Below are 18,555 nucleotides of genomic sequence, written 5' to 3'. Positions count from 1 at the left end.
TCTGGTGTTCCCAGTCGTACTTATCTGCGCATTGTTCATGGCACAGGAAACATGAACTCCTGCTACTATGACCTTGTGTGTTTGCATCCAAGGACCACACACCCCCCAGGAAACTACACTGGACAACTCCAAAATGTCAGCTCTGTGGCCAAACAAATGAATCTTTGCTCCATTTGCTGTGTGTTTGCCCAGCCTTGCTAGTACAGAGACAAAGACTCCAACGACCTACAGTAAGAACTTTGCAAATTAGGTCACGTCGGCCTGCTTTTATTACATTATTGAGGGGAGCCCCCACGCAACTGGCATGTAAAACAGAAACACTTCTGAACCTCATAGCTAAGGAGTTTGCAAAAACAAGTATCTGACTTAATCTGTCTCTATCGGAGGTAAGAACATTGTCGATTTGATCCATGTTTTATACATTTTTATAATGTAGAATACATTGAACTGCACACCTTCAACAATTGAAGCTATTTTAAATTTGGAGAACAGTATTTATTTAGTACATTTATAGTAAAACAGATGCACTTTATGGCAAAAGTCTTGCACAGCACGTATACACCTTAGGAAAAAAGGGTTTCCTATGAAGTAGACCTTGGTCTTTTTCACCTTGCTGGATATAGCACTTTAGCTGAGTATGATATTGTGCATTGACTGATCAAATGTTTTTACCTCTAATTCTTGAATGGCTATATCGTATTATCTGGGTAATATGTTAGAAATTGCTTTTATGTTCATGTAATGGTTTTAATCATCGAATTAGATGCACTTTATGGCAAGTTTTGCACTGCATGTATCACTGTAGAAATACTAGAAAAAGGGTTTCCTGCGAGGCTGGCCTTGGGTTTGTTTTTGCACATTGAGTGCAGTAATTTTTTATAGTAAAAGAATGCTAGTCCGTGAAGTTTTAACTTGTAGAAAGTGAAATGAGATATTCTGTATTGACTCATTGTCTTTTTATCTTTTTGAACCGTTTACTTCTGTGGCTACTTTGTAATATCATGATAATAATTGTTATACTTTTATGTAACTGTAATGGTTTTAATTAACTATGCATGAATACATATTTTACTTACTTACTTACAAGTGCATATTTATGTTTTTGCTACTAAAAGCCATTTGTGCTACTAAAAGTGTTTCCACAGTGAATAAACTTGTCCACACACCACGCACATATGTGCTCCCAAATTCCACGTCGAGGTATACTTTGCACCTTGTGGTGCTGCAATAATTTATTCCCTAAACTTGTGGTGATGGTGCAATAATGCATCATACTTTTGCATGAATTAGCACATTAAACTAGACTCATTGACCTTGAGAAATCTGTTCGTTTTGGTTGCAGATTAGACATAATGCATTTATCCTGTCTTCATGTGCATGTTGGTACACAAGTAGCTATGCTGTTCTGTATGTGTACATGTATTGGGCTTTTAGTTCACTCTTGAGCTGGGAAACAAAGGGGAGATGCAGTGCTCAATTTGAGACGGTGGTTCCCGGTGCTTGGCACCGGCACTTAATTGGTTTCCGGTGTTGAGCACCGGCACTTAATTGTCAACACTGCACTTATAGTCTGTCACATGGTGGCATTGTTCATTTAATTTAGAGATGAGCAGAACAACGGTTGTTTATTAATACAATATACTTACAAAATCACTAATACCTGCCTCCCCAGCCATTACTTTAGCTTTGGAGACCTGGAATAATCTGCACTGTCGCACTTGCAGGCGAGCGAGTCGATTAGTAGTTGTTTTGATATTGCCATTGGCAGCGATGACTGGGCAATGGGTGGTGCAAGCTGCAGTGGCCTCCTGGTCAGGACCATGGCACTTTTACAAATTAAGCACTGGGGAGATGTAAAATAATCATGGCTTTTCTCCTCTCCCTTGTTGTAATCCAGTCTACTGAAAGTTCATGAAGCACTCCTTGCTATGACCTTGTTTAAGCAAAAGTATTTTCAGTGGCACAGCAAATTTCACAGGCATTGCTCATTGTCAAATGAATATGCTGCAGGCTCTGTTAGCACTACAGAAAAGTTTATAATTTTTCATCTCATAGAGTTGTATGGTTGAAATGTAGCTTCAATTACAATTCTTTGGAACTATCACAGCACAGCAGTCTATTGGACTTCATTATCTACCTGACATTATGCAATGAGTGATGGTCCTTTCTTATAGAATGCTGAGGCTGCCAACAGCTTGAGGGTGGCTTGTATTGTACCTGCAAGCACAGCGGAATGGAGAGTTTCATTTTATGAAGCTTATGCCGCACTATGGCAATGATACAACCACTTATCAGAGGAAATCATCGTATACTTTACTGACAATGAGGAACCTTTGCTCGTTCTCTCTTCTGCGCCTACTTCTGGTCCCCTGGTGGCTTGTAAAGGCAGAATGAGGGGCGAGGCAACCCCCCTCCCATCGCCTTTTCTGCCCCTGTTCACCCTATTATCATGGCACCCCCACTCCAGGCCTGAAATCAACACTTACACATATTTACTACCTGTTTTAAGAATTTGCTAAGTGTTTGTGGATTTGGGCTCATTATTTCCCCAGGAAGAGGGAAAAATGCAGATTGGACCGGTATTCCAGGGCACGGGAGTTATTCCCCATTCTGGGGGGAAATAAGTGGTGATATAGGTGTGGGGATGCCAGCCAAAAACGGGGATTCTGGTCTTCTGGTATTACAACACCTATATCAGGCGAACTTGTTAAGAGGCACTTGGAAGCTTGAACCTAGAAATATGATGCTATGTAAAAGGAAATATGAATTCAATATGCCTCTCTGCTTTGAGCTGGTGAAGGGAACTCCTGAAAACGGACACAACGCACCACTGCCCAACCCGGCAACCACTCTTACTCTGGCATTCTCTGCAACCAGAAGATTGGGAATCAATTTTTGAAAGATCCTCATAAAAGGGGGTTGTAATAGTTTAATCAAGAATGAACTAGTTCATGTAAGACCTTGGGTTTTAACTGTGGTTAAATTAAATACGAGAGTTAGGTTAAACAACAAAAATAGAAAATATATCCTGTGACATTTTCTACCTGAGTCTTCACTGTTTGAATTTCATTCAGTTGGAACCCTAGTTTTGACACTCATGCCCAGATTTAGTAAGAGTTCATGCAACGCAGGGCAGCAAGTAAAGATGAGGTGCTGCATTGCGTGAACTTGAAAGAGTAGAACCGTGCCTTATCTGTGAAGAAATAGCACAGTTCTGGTCTATCCATGTGCTGCTGGCGCACTGTGTGCCGCCATGCGCCAATGTGGGCACCCTTGCGCTACAGTGCTAGGGTGTTTGTGTTGCAGTCTGCATAGTTTTTTTGTAGGAAGGACTCTTCCTGCACATAAAGTATGCTTGAAGGCTATTTTCTGTGTGTACAGGTGCTGCAGAATGCAACAAACATGGAAAGAGGGGAAAAAAGGAGACATAGATATTTTTCCAGCTACACCAGCCTCAGGCATGCACAGATGTTTAGCATAAATGCATGTCTTCAAGTCTTTGCAAGTATGGATTTACCTTAAAACCCATGGGTGGATGCACGGGAACACTTGCATCACCCATGGAACTCCTCCCTGATATAAAGTTACGCAAGGCAGTGAATTGTAGTGCATTGCCTTTTTAGTAGAAAGTAGAGCAAATCGGCACTTGTGTTAATTTGTAAATCCCAAACAGGATTTTGCGTCAGGTCTGGGTTAAAAAATAATGCAAAACCTTTGTAAATCTAAGCCCTAGTTTCAATACCATTTTTCCACCATAAGAAACGTGGCAATGACTATCTCAGAAATTGATAAGGAAATTGCCCTCTTGTCCTCAAAAACATCACATCTGTTTTGCTGCTATTCTGTTCCAACGATCAGCTGTGTGCCCATTCCTTAATTTCCTTTTGGCAAGGTTTGTATTATTTGGGAGTGCCTCCACCCCTACTACAAGCTGAGAATCAGAAATATGTCCGAAAGTTCAATACTCATAACTGTATGAATACAAGTATCGGGTGCAGGAAAATATTGAAAAGAAGAGGTGAGATGGTGGACTCCTTTGACATCTCACAATCGAAATCAGTTCAGGTTGACAAGAAATGGTATGGAAATTGAAACTAACTCAGTGGGTAGTGTGCCACTACATCTGCAATGTTGCAGAGCCTCTGTATCAACACTGAGTGGTGCATTTGAACTATGACAATCAGCAATGGCTGATGTGTGCTATATATAATACAGTTGGATTCATCCTGGATTATGGGCAAACCCCTGAAAGTTGGTATCACCCCTCAAGTTTGGATCCACAATTTGGTTCTACCATAATTTGAGATATACAATTTTGGATTTACTACTATTTCTAATATCATTATTTTGCTTGCAAACTGGTTAGAATGTGTGTGTGTGTGTCTATATATATATTCACTGAAAAAACCATACGTTTCAGGCACGTTATAGTTAGGAATTAGCATTTAAAAAACCTTAGAAATTCACTGAAAAAACCATAGGTCATCAGTGATGTCATTTGAGATGTCATGAGTGATGTCATGAGTGATGTCACTGACCATGTCATGAGTGATGTAATATGTGACATCATCAGCAGTGCATTGCGGGCGCGCAAGTTATAGTTAGCTGAACTAACTATAACGGGGGAATTTCAATGGTTTTGTACGAGTGAAAAGTCCAGCTAACTATAACGCCCCTGAAACCTATGGTTTTTTCAGTGAATTTCTAGGGGTTTTAAATGCTAATTCCTAACTATAACATGTCTGAAACCTATGGTTTTTTCAGTGAATTTCAAAGGTTTTTTAAATGCTAATTTCTAACTATGCCTACAGAGATAGGACATGTGAAGAAAGAAGAAAAAACGCACAGAAAGAAAAAAAAGAAATGCAGAAAGAAGCAACAGAAGTCCTCAAAGACGAAGAAAAGTGTAGGAAGAAGGATAACGTGCAGAAAGAACAAACAGAAGAGCAGAAAGAAGCCTTGTTGCAAAATCATCCTGTACCCTCAACTTTTTCAGATGGATACTGGTGGTAACTGAGTCTGACTAACCAGTCCTAGAGCCAGTGCTATGTTAAAAGACACTCAGAATACAGTGAAAACACCTACATACACTAGGGAACACTATGCGTTGGGGTCCCCCTGTGATTAGCATGACCTCCTCTGTAAGCCCCTAGTATATAATAGGGCAGGGGATTAAAAGTACCTCTTAAAACGTGCCACAGGGCGTGTTTGCACACGTCACCTCAGGCCCCGTCCCCTCCCTTCCCCACTGTGTAAACACGCCCTGTGGCCATTTTTAGTTGGGAGATTAAGTTCATTTGAATCCTGAGGGTCCCTAGGGTCCAACTAGCCCACTAAGTACCTCCAGTAAGCACCACAGAGCTGTGTTGCAGAGAGGTGTAAAAAGTGGCACGGCCTGGACCACCTCTCTGCAACGCAGAGCAGTGGCGCTTACTGGAAGCACCTGGTGGGCTAGTTGGCCCCCAGGGTCCCTCAGAATTGAAAGGGAATTATTTCCCCAACTTAAAACGTGCCACAGGGCTGGTTTGCACACGTCACCTCAGGCCCCGTCCCCTCCCTTCCCCACTGTGTAAACGCGCCCAGTTGCCGTTCTAAGTTGAGAGATTAAGTCCCCTTGAATCCTAAGGGTCCCTAGGGTCAAACTAGCCCACTAGGTACCTCCAGTAAGCGCCACAGAGCTGCGTTGCATAGAGGTGTAAAAAGGGGCATGGCCTCAGAACACCTGTCTGCAACGCAGCTCCCTGGCGCATACTGTAGATACCTGTTGGGCTAGTTGGCCCTCAGGGACCCTCAGTATTGAAGGGGAATTAATTCCCCAACTTACAACTAGCCAGGGGGCGCGTTTGCAGAGTGCTGCAAGGAGGGGGCGTGGCCTCCGGCGCGATGCCGGTCTTTTATTTATTTTATTTTTTTAAGAAGGAGGGCTGTGTGGCCCCCTTCTTTTTCTAATTTATTGGTCCTTGGGACCCCTTTCCCCAGGGCCTGAACCCTCAGTTTTTTTGTTGAAAAAAATAAATTTGGCCCTCCCAAGGCTTTAATCGGCCCCGGGGACCCCAACCCCCTGGTCATGCCCTTTTTTAAAAATGTTATTCTTTAGGAGGGGGGCTGTGTTGCCCCCCTCCTCAGGCCATTTATGGCCCCGGGGACCCCATCCCCCGGGGCCGGCCTTTGTTTTTTATTGTTTTAAAAAATAACTGTATTTATAGAAACACCTAGGACATGCTGGACATGCTCAGGCCACTTATGGCCCCGGGGACCCCATTCCCCGGGGCTGGCCTTTGTTTTTTATTATTTAAAAAAAATATATATTTATAGATACACCTAGGACATGCTGGACAAACCGTATGTACCTATCAGCATGACAATTTGCGTGATATTCATTCAAATGCAACTATGCATACAATGAATCCACGTTGAATGTATTTACACCGCTAGTGAAGCTCTGACGTGTCTGACGCCCTACCGTGCCTAATCCCGGCGCCCCCGCCGGTGGGTACTCTCCAAGTAGACACCCTTGTCGTTTATTTATACAAACATGGGTAGCTATTGACGGGCACATTTAATACACACGCACACCAAGCCATTCAAAGGGGATTCGACAAAAATTCGACCAAACTATGCAAGAAACCCCCCTCACGGTTAATAAAACACACACCCACTGCCGGATGTGTATAATACTTTTTATTTTACTCTCTGGAAAGGAGACAAACCTCACTTGAGAGTCACAGCGTGCTCCTGGCAGAGCCCAATGCTGTGTTACACCCACCAGTGCCAGCCGAGCGCCACACAGCTCTATGTTGTATTCCACAAGCTAGTGCGTATGCTATGACACTCTCTAGCCCATGTGCACTATAACACCACCCCTTGAATATGTAATGCACACTTGCCTTCGCACGGGTTATATTGCCCCATCCAACGTGCCTTCCTCGATGCCTATGTTATAACGCACAGTGCTATGCCATACATATTACAATCTGGGATCCATATCTTTGTCACAGTACATATGCAACGTTACACTCCCCAGCACATATTTTAGATTACAACTTTAGAGACTAGTTAGGTTACACAACACTGCCCTGTGCATATTACACTCCAAGGCGCATATCGCATAGCACGTGCTAGTGCCTGTGCTATCTCTCGCTCTTCAATGAATCTGTCATTGCGCACAATGTATTGCATTTTATATTTCACGCCCCGGTTCATCTTATATCACACTTTTTGGTGCATAGTTTATACCATATACTATATCTAGTTTTCATTTTCAATCGTGCTCTCAGGACTATGTTTTATATAACACTGCGTCCACCTACCCTTTTCACGGGCATTACATTTTGCGATGGGGGTGGAGGGTCAGGGGGTGTTTCTGCCAAGTGAGCCCGGAGTCACAGTCACAAACGTCCTCTTCTTCCTGAATAAAAGTGAGATTATGCTGCATACTTGTTCATATTTTAAGTAGCTCGCACAGACACACATTTTAAAAACAATAAAGTTCCTAATACCCACTTTCTCTGAATAGTTAGCTTGCTGCCCCATCGACCTCCTCCCTATCCTCTGTTGTCTGAATCCATGGACTAGCCTCCTCCCTCCTGCCTTCCATGGTCTGATGTGCTGCCACTGCCCTCCATTTAGCATGATGTACCAGTCCACTCCTCCTGCCCTCCATTGCCCAATTCTATGGCCCATCATTGACCCCCTGCTTAGCCTCTGTGCATAGCTTGCTGCCCCTATTCTCCTCCCCCCTGCCCTCCGATGTCTTTGTGCATACCCCTGCTTCATCCTTTTTGCCCACCATGTTCCATGGACCTGCCACTCCTATCTACTCTGAGTGTTCTGTTGAGCTGCCACTCCCCTCCCACCTGCCTAGCATTGTCAGATGACTGTAACCTGTCCCTGCCACCTCCACCCTGCCAGTCCACATGCCATGCCCCTATCCCCTTCCTCCTGTCCTCCATGGTCCATTTTACTGCCACACCGTTCTGCCCTCCCTGGTCTGTTGTGCTGCAACTGCTCCTCCTGCCTGCCCCGCGCGGTCTGTTGTGAGGCCCCTTCCCCTGAACTCTCTTGACTGTGCCCAGGTCCTGACCCTCCCTTCTATCCTCCATGGTCCTTTGTTCATGCCCCTGCACCCTCCTTCTTGCCCATCATAGCCATTGTGCTGCCACTAACCCTCCCACTTGCCATGCATGGTCTTCTGTGCTGCCATGGCCCCTCCTACCTTCCCTGTGTGGTCAGCTAGCTGCCCCTGACCCCCTCCCACCTTCCCTCCATGGTCTGTGTGTATGTCATCATAGTCTCACTGTTGCTCTCCATGGTGCCCATTCTGCCTGACCTCCATGGTCACCTTGCTGCTCCTGCCCTGCCCCCTTGCCCCCAGCCCTCTGTTTCCATGTGCAGATCCCTATTCCCTCCCTCCTGGCTTGTCTGTTCCATTATAATGCCCCTGATCCGTCCCTCCTGCCCTTTATGGTCTGTTATGCTGCAGCTTTCTCTCCTGTCTGTCCATTATGGTCAGCTAGCTACCATTGCCTCTTTCCCCTCTGTTCTCTGTTGTCCATGTGCATGGTCCTGTCCCCTCCCTATTGCTTTCTATGGATTGTTGTGCTGCACTCCCGTCCCGCATGCCCTGTGTGGTGTATTGTGCCGCTGCAAACCCTGATGCCTGCCCTGTAGGGTCAGTTTGGTGCACCTCTCCATGTCCCTCCTGTCCTCTGTTATCCGAGTCCATGTCCCTATCCCAATTCCTCCTGCCCACCATGATCCAATGTAGAACCGAGGCACAAGAAAACCGAAAAAAGCCACAAAACGTGACAAGGGGGCAGGGTAAAAACCCCCTAACCCCCTAGGCCTGCTCAGGGGTTCCCACAAGGACCCCCAAGGCCCAAAAAAAAAAGATTATTTTTTTAAAAATCGCGGGATGCGCATCCCGCTAACGAAAAAAAAAGTAGTTTTGAGGGCTCCCGTGCTTCATTTTGATTTAGCCCCCGGGGGGGGCAAAGTCCCGGGGGCAATATGGTATGATAATGGGGGGCCCAGAGGGTCCCCCCAGCCCCGGGGACTGCCACCCCCCGGAGCTTTTGTAAAATACGTGGGGGGGCTCTTAGCCCCCCCCAACCCCGGGGACCGCCACCCCCCGGTGCTTCAATTTCTTTGTTGGGGGGGCTCTCAGGCCCCCCCAGCCCCGGGGACCGCCACCCCCCAGGGCTTAAAAAATGATTGGGGGGGCTCACAGACCCCCACAGCCCCAGGGACCACCGCCCCTCAGGGCTTTTAAAAAAAATATATACCCTGCCCCGGGGACCGCCACCTCCCACCCTGTCATTGCGAACTGCTTTGCTATTTGGAAGAGAGAGCAGGAAACCTGCTCTCTCTTCCAAATAGCAAAGCTGATTGCTTTTCCACATGGGGAGCAGCATGTTAGCTGCTCCCCATGTGGAAAAGCAATGCCGGCTCCCGCAGGAAGCGGGGAGCCAGCTGGGACCGTGGGGGGATTGGGACCCCCCCACGGTCCCCAACGAGATGGCCAGGCCCCGGGGGATGGGGTCCCCGGGGCTTAAGTGGACACAGGAGCCCCCCTCCCTAACAATATGTTTTTTTTTAAGAATAGGCCCATGCCCTGGGGGATGGGGTCCCTGGGGCAGATTAAGGCCTCGGGAGGGGGGCCACGCGGCCCCCCTCCACAGTATAAAAAAAATAAATAAATTAGGGGCAGGCCCTGGGGGATGGGGTCCCCAGAACCAAAAAATAAGAAAAAGAAGGGGGGCTACACAGTCCCCCTTCTTAAAAATAATTTTATTTAATAAAAACGGGATCGGGGAGGAGTCCACGCCCCTCCTTTCATCACTCTGCAAACGCGCCCCCTGGCACGTTTGCAGAGGGGGAACACATTTCCCTTCAATCCTGGGGGTCCCTGGGGGCCAACTAGCCCACCAGGAACCTCCAGTATGCACCAGGGGGCTGCGTTGCAGAGAGGTGTTCTGAAGTCCACGCCCCTATTTACACCTCTCTGCAACGCAGCTCTGTGGCGCTTAATGGAGGTACCTGGTGGGCTAGTTGAACCCCAGGGGCCCTCAGGATTCAAGGGGAGTTAATCTCCCAACTTAAAACGCGCCACAGGCCGCGTTTGCACAGTGGTGAAGGTAGGGGGCGGGGCTTGTGGCGCGTTTTTAGTTGGGGAATTCATTCCTCTTCAATCCAGAGGTCCCCTAGGGGACAACTAGCCCACCAGGTACCTCCACTAAGCGCCACGGAGCTGCGTTGCAGAGTGTTGTAAAAAGGGGTGTGGCCTCTTAACACCTCTCTGCAACGCAGCTCCCTGGTGCATACTGGAGGTACCTGGTGGGCTAGTTGGCCGCCAGGGAAGCTCAGGATTCAAGGAGACTTAATCCCCCAACTTAAAACACCCCACGGGGCGCGTTTGCACAGTGGTGAAGGTAGTGGGCGGGGCCTGATGTGTGTGCAAACACATCCTGCGGCATGTTTTAAGTTGGGGAATTAATTCCTCTTCAATCCTGAGGGTCCCTGGGGACCAACTAGCCCACCAGGTACCTCTAGTAAGCGCCACGGAGCTGCGTTGCAGAGTGTTGTAAAAAGGGGCGTGGCCTCTGAACACCTCTCTGCAATGCAGCTCCCTGGCGTATACTGGAGGTACATGGTGGGCTAGTTGGCCCCCAGAGGACCTCAGGATTGAAGAGGAATTAATTCCCCAACTTAAAACGCGCCACAGGGTGTGTTTGCACACGTCACCTCAGGCCCCGCCCCCTTCCTTCACCATTGTACAAATATTCCTCTAAAATCAGCTGAACTACGAATTCCGATTTACTCACCTGTTATCAGGAGAGAACCCAGGGCTGCATCTTTTAGTCCAGCACTGACCCAGAAAAGTAATTCTAAGCGTACTTACCAGTAACTTGTATTTCCTTCCGTAGGAATCCATTGTGTGGCTTTCAGCAGAAAATTTTCTAAGTGTCCAATTTTGAAACGTACACATATTCCTCTAAAATCAGCCGAACTACGAATTCCGATTTACTCACCTTTTATCCGGAGAGAACCCAGGGCTGCATCTTTTAGTCCAGCACTGACGCAGAAAAGTAATTCTAAGCGTACTTACCAGTAACTTGTATTTCCTTCCATAGAAATTCATTGTGTGGTTTTCACCAGAAAATGCTCTGTCTATTTTCACAAACTAAAAATATTCCTAAAAAATCATCTGTATGACTTAAACACATTCTTTCAACTGTTTACAGGAGGTTGGCCAGTGCTGGATCCAGGATCCACCACTGAGTAAGAAAAAGTAACGATAACACTACTTACCTGCTAAGTGAATTTTCTGCTATTGGATAACATTGGTGATTCTATGGGAAAAAGTTTCTAAGTGTCAACTTTTAAAATACAATAATATTCCTTAAAAATTACTACTGTAACCAAAGCGCTTTTACTCAACTGTTTACAGGATATGTCCAGGGACTGAATCTAGGATCCAGTCCTGTGGTTAGAAAAGTAATCCATAAAGTAACTAATTGCATTTAATTAGAAATTCACATTGAGCTCAATGTTGCTTTGTGTTTGAAATTGTGTTGCCCATTGCAACAACTGTAACTACTATACTTAAAAGTCTGTTGCCTATTTTCCAAGTATTTAAACTAAAGTAATGAATTCTGAGAAAGTGTATTTTGTATTGTAATGTATAATGTAATTAAAAAAATATATCTAAAATTAAATAGTTTTAAAAATGTAGTAAATCAGTATAAAAAAAATCAGTATAACAATTAATACATTAAAAATTGTCATTTACAAAACCTTTGAAATTCACTGAAAAACCATAGGTTTCAGGCCTGATATAGTTAGGAATTAGCATTTAAAAAACCTTTGAAATTCACTGAAAAAACCTTAGGTTTCAGGGGCGTTATAGTTAGGAATTGCCATTTAAAAAACCTTAGAAATTCACTGAAAAAAACATAGTTTTCAGGGGCGTTATAGTTAGCTGGACATTTATCTCGTACAAAACCCTAGAAATTCCCCTGTTATAGTTAGTTCAGCTAACTATAACTCGCGCCCCCGCAATGCACTGCTGATAAGGTCACATATTACATCACTCATGACATGGTTAGTGACGTCACTGATGACATCTCAAATGAAATCACTGATGACATCACTGATGACGTCATCCAGTGAGTCTGTGTTTCTGTAAAGTTTTAATATGTTTAATATATATAGGGAAAGACCTGTTGAAGAATGAGTGGGTGTACAAGTGTGTGAATGGATGATTTTCTAGGTGCGTAACTGACTCTATAAGTGATTCATTAAATGTATCTTACTGTAGACTAGTGACTAAACTGTGCGAATGTCTGTATGTGTCTGTGTGTTGGTGTATAAGTGGCTGCATGGTTTTGTGAATTGCTATTTGAGTGTCTATATGGGTTATTGATTGGATGTCTGAGTATCTGTATGGGTGCCTGAGTGTTTGTGTGGGTAGGGTGCGTGTGACTCTGTGCATAGATGTGTGAGTGGGTGTTTCTATGGGTGCATGGTTTTAAAAGTGCAACTGTAATGGACTGTATGTATGGGTGTGTTAGTGATTGAATGTATATCTCAGTTGTACGTGTGTCAGTAACTACATATGTGAAACGCAGTGTATATGTGTGTAAGAGTATATAACTATATGTGAGAGTGTGATTGCGGGAGTGGCTGTATGGATGAGTGTGTGCTTGTATCAGTAATTGATTAAGAGCGTCGGAAATTGTTAGTATTTTTATGAGTAAGTGACCTTGAGTGTGTTTAACTGTATAGGTGAGTAAATTCGACTGTGTTTAATTATTTGCATGACTGACTAGGTTTGCGGTGTGTGAGTGTCTATATAGGTGTATAAATGCATATGATAGTCCTGTACGGAGTGACTGTAAGTATGAGTGACTGTACAGGTGAGTAAGTGGAGATGTATGTAGACCTAAGAGTCAATGAGTGGGTATGTAGTTATTGGTATTGGAGTATCTATGGTTTTCAAAATGGCCGTCTGAAATTTTGAGTCGGTGTATCAAAGGTTATATTAGGGTGTGAGAAGATGCACTAATTTATCACATGGATGACGTCATCAGTGATGTCATCAGTGATGTCATTTGAGATGTCATCAGTGATGTCATCAGTGATGTCACTGACCATGTCATGGGTGATGTAATATGTGACGTCATCAGCAGTGCATTGCGGGGGCGCGAGTTATAGTTAGCTGAACTAACTATAATGGGGAATTTCTAGGGTTTTGTACGAGGGAAATGTCCAGCTAACTATAACGCCCCTGAAACCTATGGTTTTTTCTGTAAATTTCTAAGGTTTTTTAAATGCCAATTCCTAACTATAACGCCCCTGAAACCTATGGTTTTTTCAGTGAATATATATACACACACACATATATATAGGCACATAAAGACATATATACACACACACACACACACACACACACATATATATATATATATATTCACTGAAAAAACCATAGGTTTCACACACGTTATAGTTAGGAATTAGCATTTAAAAAACCTTGCAAATTCTGTGAAAAAACCATAGGTTTCACACACGTTATAGTTAGCTGGGTATTTTACTCGTAAAAAACCATTGAAATTCCCCCGTTATAGTTAGTGCAGGCAACTATAACTCACGCGACTGCAATCCTCTGCTGATGCTAATACTGTATTTAGACACTTATTTGCCCATGTCTTCTTCCATTAAATTTTAGCTATACATATATTACAAATATTTTTTTTTCATAAAGACACATATGTCATCAGCAGAGGATTGCGGTCGCGTGAGTTATAGTTGCCTGCACTAACTATAACGGGGGAATTTCAATGGTTTTTACGAGTAAAATGTCCAGCTAACTATAACGTGTGTGAAACCTATGGTTTTTTCACTGAATTTGCAAGGTTTTTTAAATGCTAATTCCTAACTATAACGTGTATGAAACCTATGGTTTTTTCAGTGAATTTGTACGGTTTTTTAAATGCTAAGTTACTTTACGCCGTTCGTGGCGTGCGTGCCCACTTAACGCAGTTCGTTCCGTGCGCGCACGGTGCGCTTCGCGCACCGTGCGCGCACAGTGAGCACGCGGTGCGCTTCGCGCACCGCGCGCCCACTTTACGCAGTTAGTGCCGTGCACGCACGGTGGGCACGCGGTGCGCTACGCGCACCTCGTGCCCACGTTACGCTGGATGGGCCATGTACGCACGATGCGCTTCGCGCACCGTCCGCACACGGAGGACATATTATGCGCTTTGTTGTGAAAGGTAATCTATTAAATGTTCAGTGTAATTGGGGGGGACAATATGGATAATTTTTTTTTATAATTAATTTTTACCGTACGCGTACGGTAAGCGCAATCGGCGTTTTTTCGAGAAAAAAAATTGGAATTTTTTGCCTTGGGCGTTCTTGTGGGACACCTTAATCAAGGCTAGGTGGTTAGGAGCTGTCTAACATTCCCCTTTACATGTTTTCAACCTTTGTTTTTCCTCCCCCCCTCAGAGTCCGAGAGAGAAAATGGCGGCCGCCGCTTCCTGGTTTCGACCGATTCGAATGTTTACTAAGATCTAACAGCCAATCAGAATTGCGCTCGCGCACGGCACCGTACGCGTACGGTAAGCTTACCGTAAGCGCACGGTAAGCGCACCGTAAGCTGCCACAGATATATATATTGATTTAAATGCTATTTTCTCAGGAACTACTGAACAGATTTACACCAGACCTACAAAAGGCACTTCCTTGACCTGTAGACTACCTCTCTGCCAAATTTCAAGTAACTCTGTTCAGCCGTTCGGGCTGTAGCTGTGTCTAAATGTCCTATGGAAAAATGCATGGGAAAAACGCGTTTTGGGACCCCCCTTTTTTCTCAGCCCCCCCTTGACGAATCCCCCCGAGACTTTCAGGGTAGGAGCGTAGCGTAGCGCCCCATTAGTTCGCGAGGATTCGTCGACCGGCGCCAAAGTTATTCCAAATAGAATGTTGCGGTTTTCCTATGGAAACAGGGTCCTAACTATAACTACCTACTGGCGACCGCCAGTAGGTAATATATATACATATATATATATATATATATATATTCAATGAAAAAACCAAAGGTTTCACACATGTTATAGTTAGCTGGACATTTCACTCGTAAAAAACCAATGAAATTCCCCCGTTATAGTTAGTTCAGCTAACTATAACTCGCGCGCCCGCAATGCACTACTGATGACGTCACATATTACATCACTCATGACATGGTCAGTGACATCACTCATGACATCACTGATGACATCTCAAATGACATCACTGATGACATCATCCAGTGAATGTGTGTTTTTCTGAAAATTAAATATGTTTTATATATGTATATCTCAAGGTCGATGGAAGAATAAATGAGTATATAAGTGTCTAAATTGATGATTTGTTTCTGAAAAATTGATTGTATAACTGACTGATTAAGTGTATCTTTTTGAATACATGGCTTAGTGAGTAATGTTTAAATGTGTAAATACCTGTATCAGTCTCTCACTTTGTATATAAGTGGCTGCATGGGTTGGTGAGTAGCTACATGAGTGTCTATATAGGTTAATAGTTGGTTTTTTGAGTTTCAGTATGAGTGTCTGAGTGTCTTCATGGTGCGGTGGGGGGTATTACGTAGTGCATAGATGCATGAATGAGTGACTCACTGTTTGTATGTGTTGAAGACAGCATGTGTGCAGGACTGTATGGGTGGATGAGTGTGTGCATGGGTGTGTTAGTGAGTGAATGACTGTCTCAATAGTGTCTTCATAAGTAACTACATATGTTTTAAACTAGTATATGTGACTATTGGTGTATATATGTGAGTATATGTGAGAGTGAGAGATTGGAAGAGTTCCTGTATGAATAAGTATGTGTTTCTATATGTGATTGTTAAAAAGACTAAGTATGTGTAAGTTTCTGTAAAAGTAAGTGTGCTGGTGTGTGTATAACTGTATATGCAAGTAAATGGATGTTTGATTCTTTATTAGCATGAGTGACTATGTGTGAGTAACTCTATGGATGAGTGGGATTGTGTTACAGGGTGTTTAGGTGTATGAGTACATATGATGTGTGAGTACATGTATGAGTGACTGTATAGGATTGTTGGTGGATGAGTGGATGTGTATGTGGATCTTAGAATTATTGAATAGGTTGTTGTAACTGTTATTGGTATGTCCATTTTTTTGAAAATTTTAGTCTCTATTTTTGAATGTTTGTATCAAAGGTTATATTAGGGTGAGAGGAGGTCTACCACTCTGTCACAAGGATAATGTCATCAGTGATGTCATTTGAGATGTCATCAGTGATGTCATGAGTGATGTCACTGACCATGTCATGAGTGATGTAATATGTGACGTCATCAGTAGTGCATTGCGGGCGCGCGAGTTATAGTTAGCTGAACTAACTATAACGGGGGAATTTCATTGGTTTTTTACGAGTGAAATGTCCAGCTAACTATAACATGTGTGAAACCTTTGGTTTTTTCATTGAATTTCTAAGGTTTTTTAAATGCTAATTCCTAACTATAACGTGTGTGAAACCCATGGTTTTTTCAGTGAATTTCAAAGGTTTTTTAAATGCTAATTCCTAACTATAACGTGTGTGAAACCCATGGTTTTTTCAGTGAATTTGCAAGGTTTTTTAAATGCTAATTTTTTTTTTTCTTCTTTTTTTTTTTACATATTTTTATTTTAATTTTCTATCCTTTTTTAAAGACTATGGTTAAATTTTTAAAATTCTACAATATGTTTTTTTTAACATTTTTTATAAAATAAACAGGTAAAATTTATTAGCAATACATTTTTTCCTTTTTTTTTTATTTTTGTTTAGTACGCGTACCGTAAGCTTACGGTAAGCGTACGGTTTACGCAATGTCCGTAATTTATCTACGCTGTTTGCGTATAGTTAGGCAATTTGCGTAGCCGCGCGTACTCCGCGTAGGGTGCGTACGCGTGTACGCTACACACGCACGTTACGCGGAAGTGTCGGGGAGTGACTGTTATGCGCATGCCAGCGAGCGCGTGTCTTTTTTACGCGCATGCGTACTTTTGCCGTAAGCGTAGCGTAAGCGTACGGTAGGTCATGTGATCATGAAACACAACTTTTGATTGGCTGAAACTACTTTCAGTTCTAGAACTCTCCTACACCACACCCATTCCCCTCATTTCTGCTTGTGATCCCTTAGGAGAAGGAGCTGGGTTGTCTTTGTGATACGATGGCAGAACAGCAGAGCTCTTCTGAGAGTGAGGCTAGCAGCACTACCTTGAGGCAGAGAGCGAGGAAACAAAAGACCTCTTACGTATGGGAGTATTTTACTTTTCCAGAAGGCCAGCAAAAGGTAAATGCACCCTTAGTGACTTGCAAGCTGTGTAAGCGTGTACTTTCAAGAGGTAATCCTGACAGGAAGTATTCCTTTGGGAATCACACCATGATGAGACACCTTAAGGATGTACACAGAAGGACACATGCTCGACTTACTGAAGGTAACCCTTCAGTAAATCAACCAAGCACATCCACAGCAGCTCAGCCTGGACCATCATCTGCAGAGCCGAGTCCTTCTTCTGCAGGTCAGGTGAGCCCTTCATCTGTGGGGGGAGCATCTCCTTTTTCTGGTCCTCTGGAAATTAACCCTCGGTTTGCGAGGGTTGAAGTACGGTGCGCCAATTGTCACGATCTAATTACTTATAGGGAGACCAGTATTTCCCTAGTGAACATTAAAATAGATCAGCACACTTGTCGTACCGTCTAATATTCCCAATCTTTCTTTCCTCTGTCCCTGCATGAACACAACGGCTCTTTTAAGAGCCAACCTTACCTTTCATCTATTTTTTATATATTTTTTTAAAAACTTTTTTTTTTTTTTTTTACCGTACGCTAAAAATCAATTATCACATTACAAGGTCCTTGAGAGACTACAATTAAAAACTGCAAATGTGATTGTAGAGAAGTGGAAAAAAGGGACCATGACATTATTGACTTACCATACCCACTCAAAAAAAGATTTATTCATTTAATTTTTTTTTTAATTGCTTTAAAAATGGTTCTAGTTTTCGAAAATTTTCTATCTCAATCTGAAAAAAAAGAAAAAAGTATTAATATTTAATAAAACATTTAATAATACAGTACACATATTTACATATTTTTCAAAAAATATTTTTGCCTTTTTTTTGCTGTTTTCAGAAAATATTGCATTTCACTATAAATTGTGAAAGCAATTGCATTCATCATTTAACAGTAGGCAAAAAAAAAATTAACAATCTCAAAGATTGTTTTTAAAAAAGCCCACAATCTCTTTTTGCATAAACATAACTTTATAGAAATGCATAATATTCTTAAAAAATATCATCTAATATCAATACTTATTTCTTTAAAATACCGTCTGATATTTTTGTTTCAGAAGTATAATCACAATAATATATGTCAAATAACTCCACAATACATCTGGTTCCATTTCCTTTAGGCCAAATAGTAATTTTAAAATTCTTTTTTTGTTTAATTTCCAATGGTAATCCAATAAAAAACAAAAGTTTAAATTGTACAGATGTC

Source organism: Triturus cristatus, chromosome 6 (assembly GCF_964204655.1).
Source record: "Triturus cristatus chromosome 6, aTriCri1.1, whole genome shotgun sequence".
Lineage (NCBI taxonomy): Eukaryota > Metazoa > Chordata > Amphibia > Caudata > Salamandridae > Triturus > Triturus cristatus.
Note: the sequence above shows the minus strand (reverse complement) of the source record.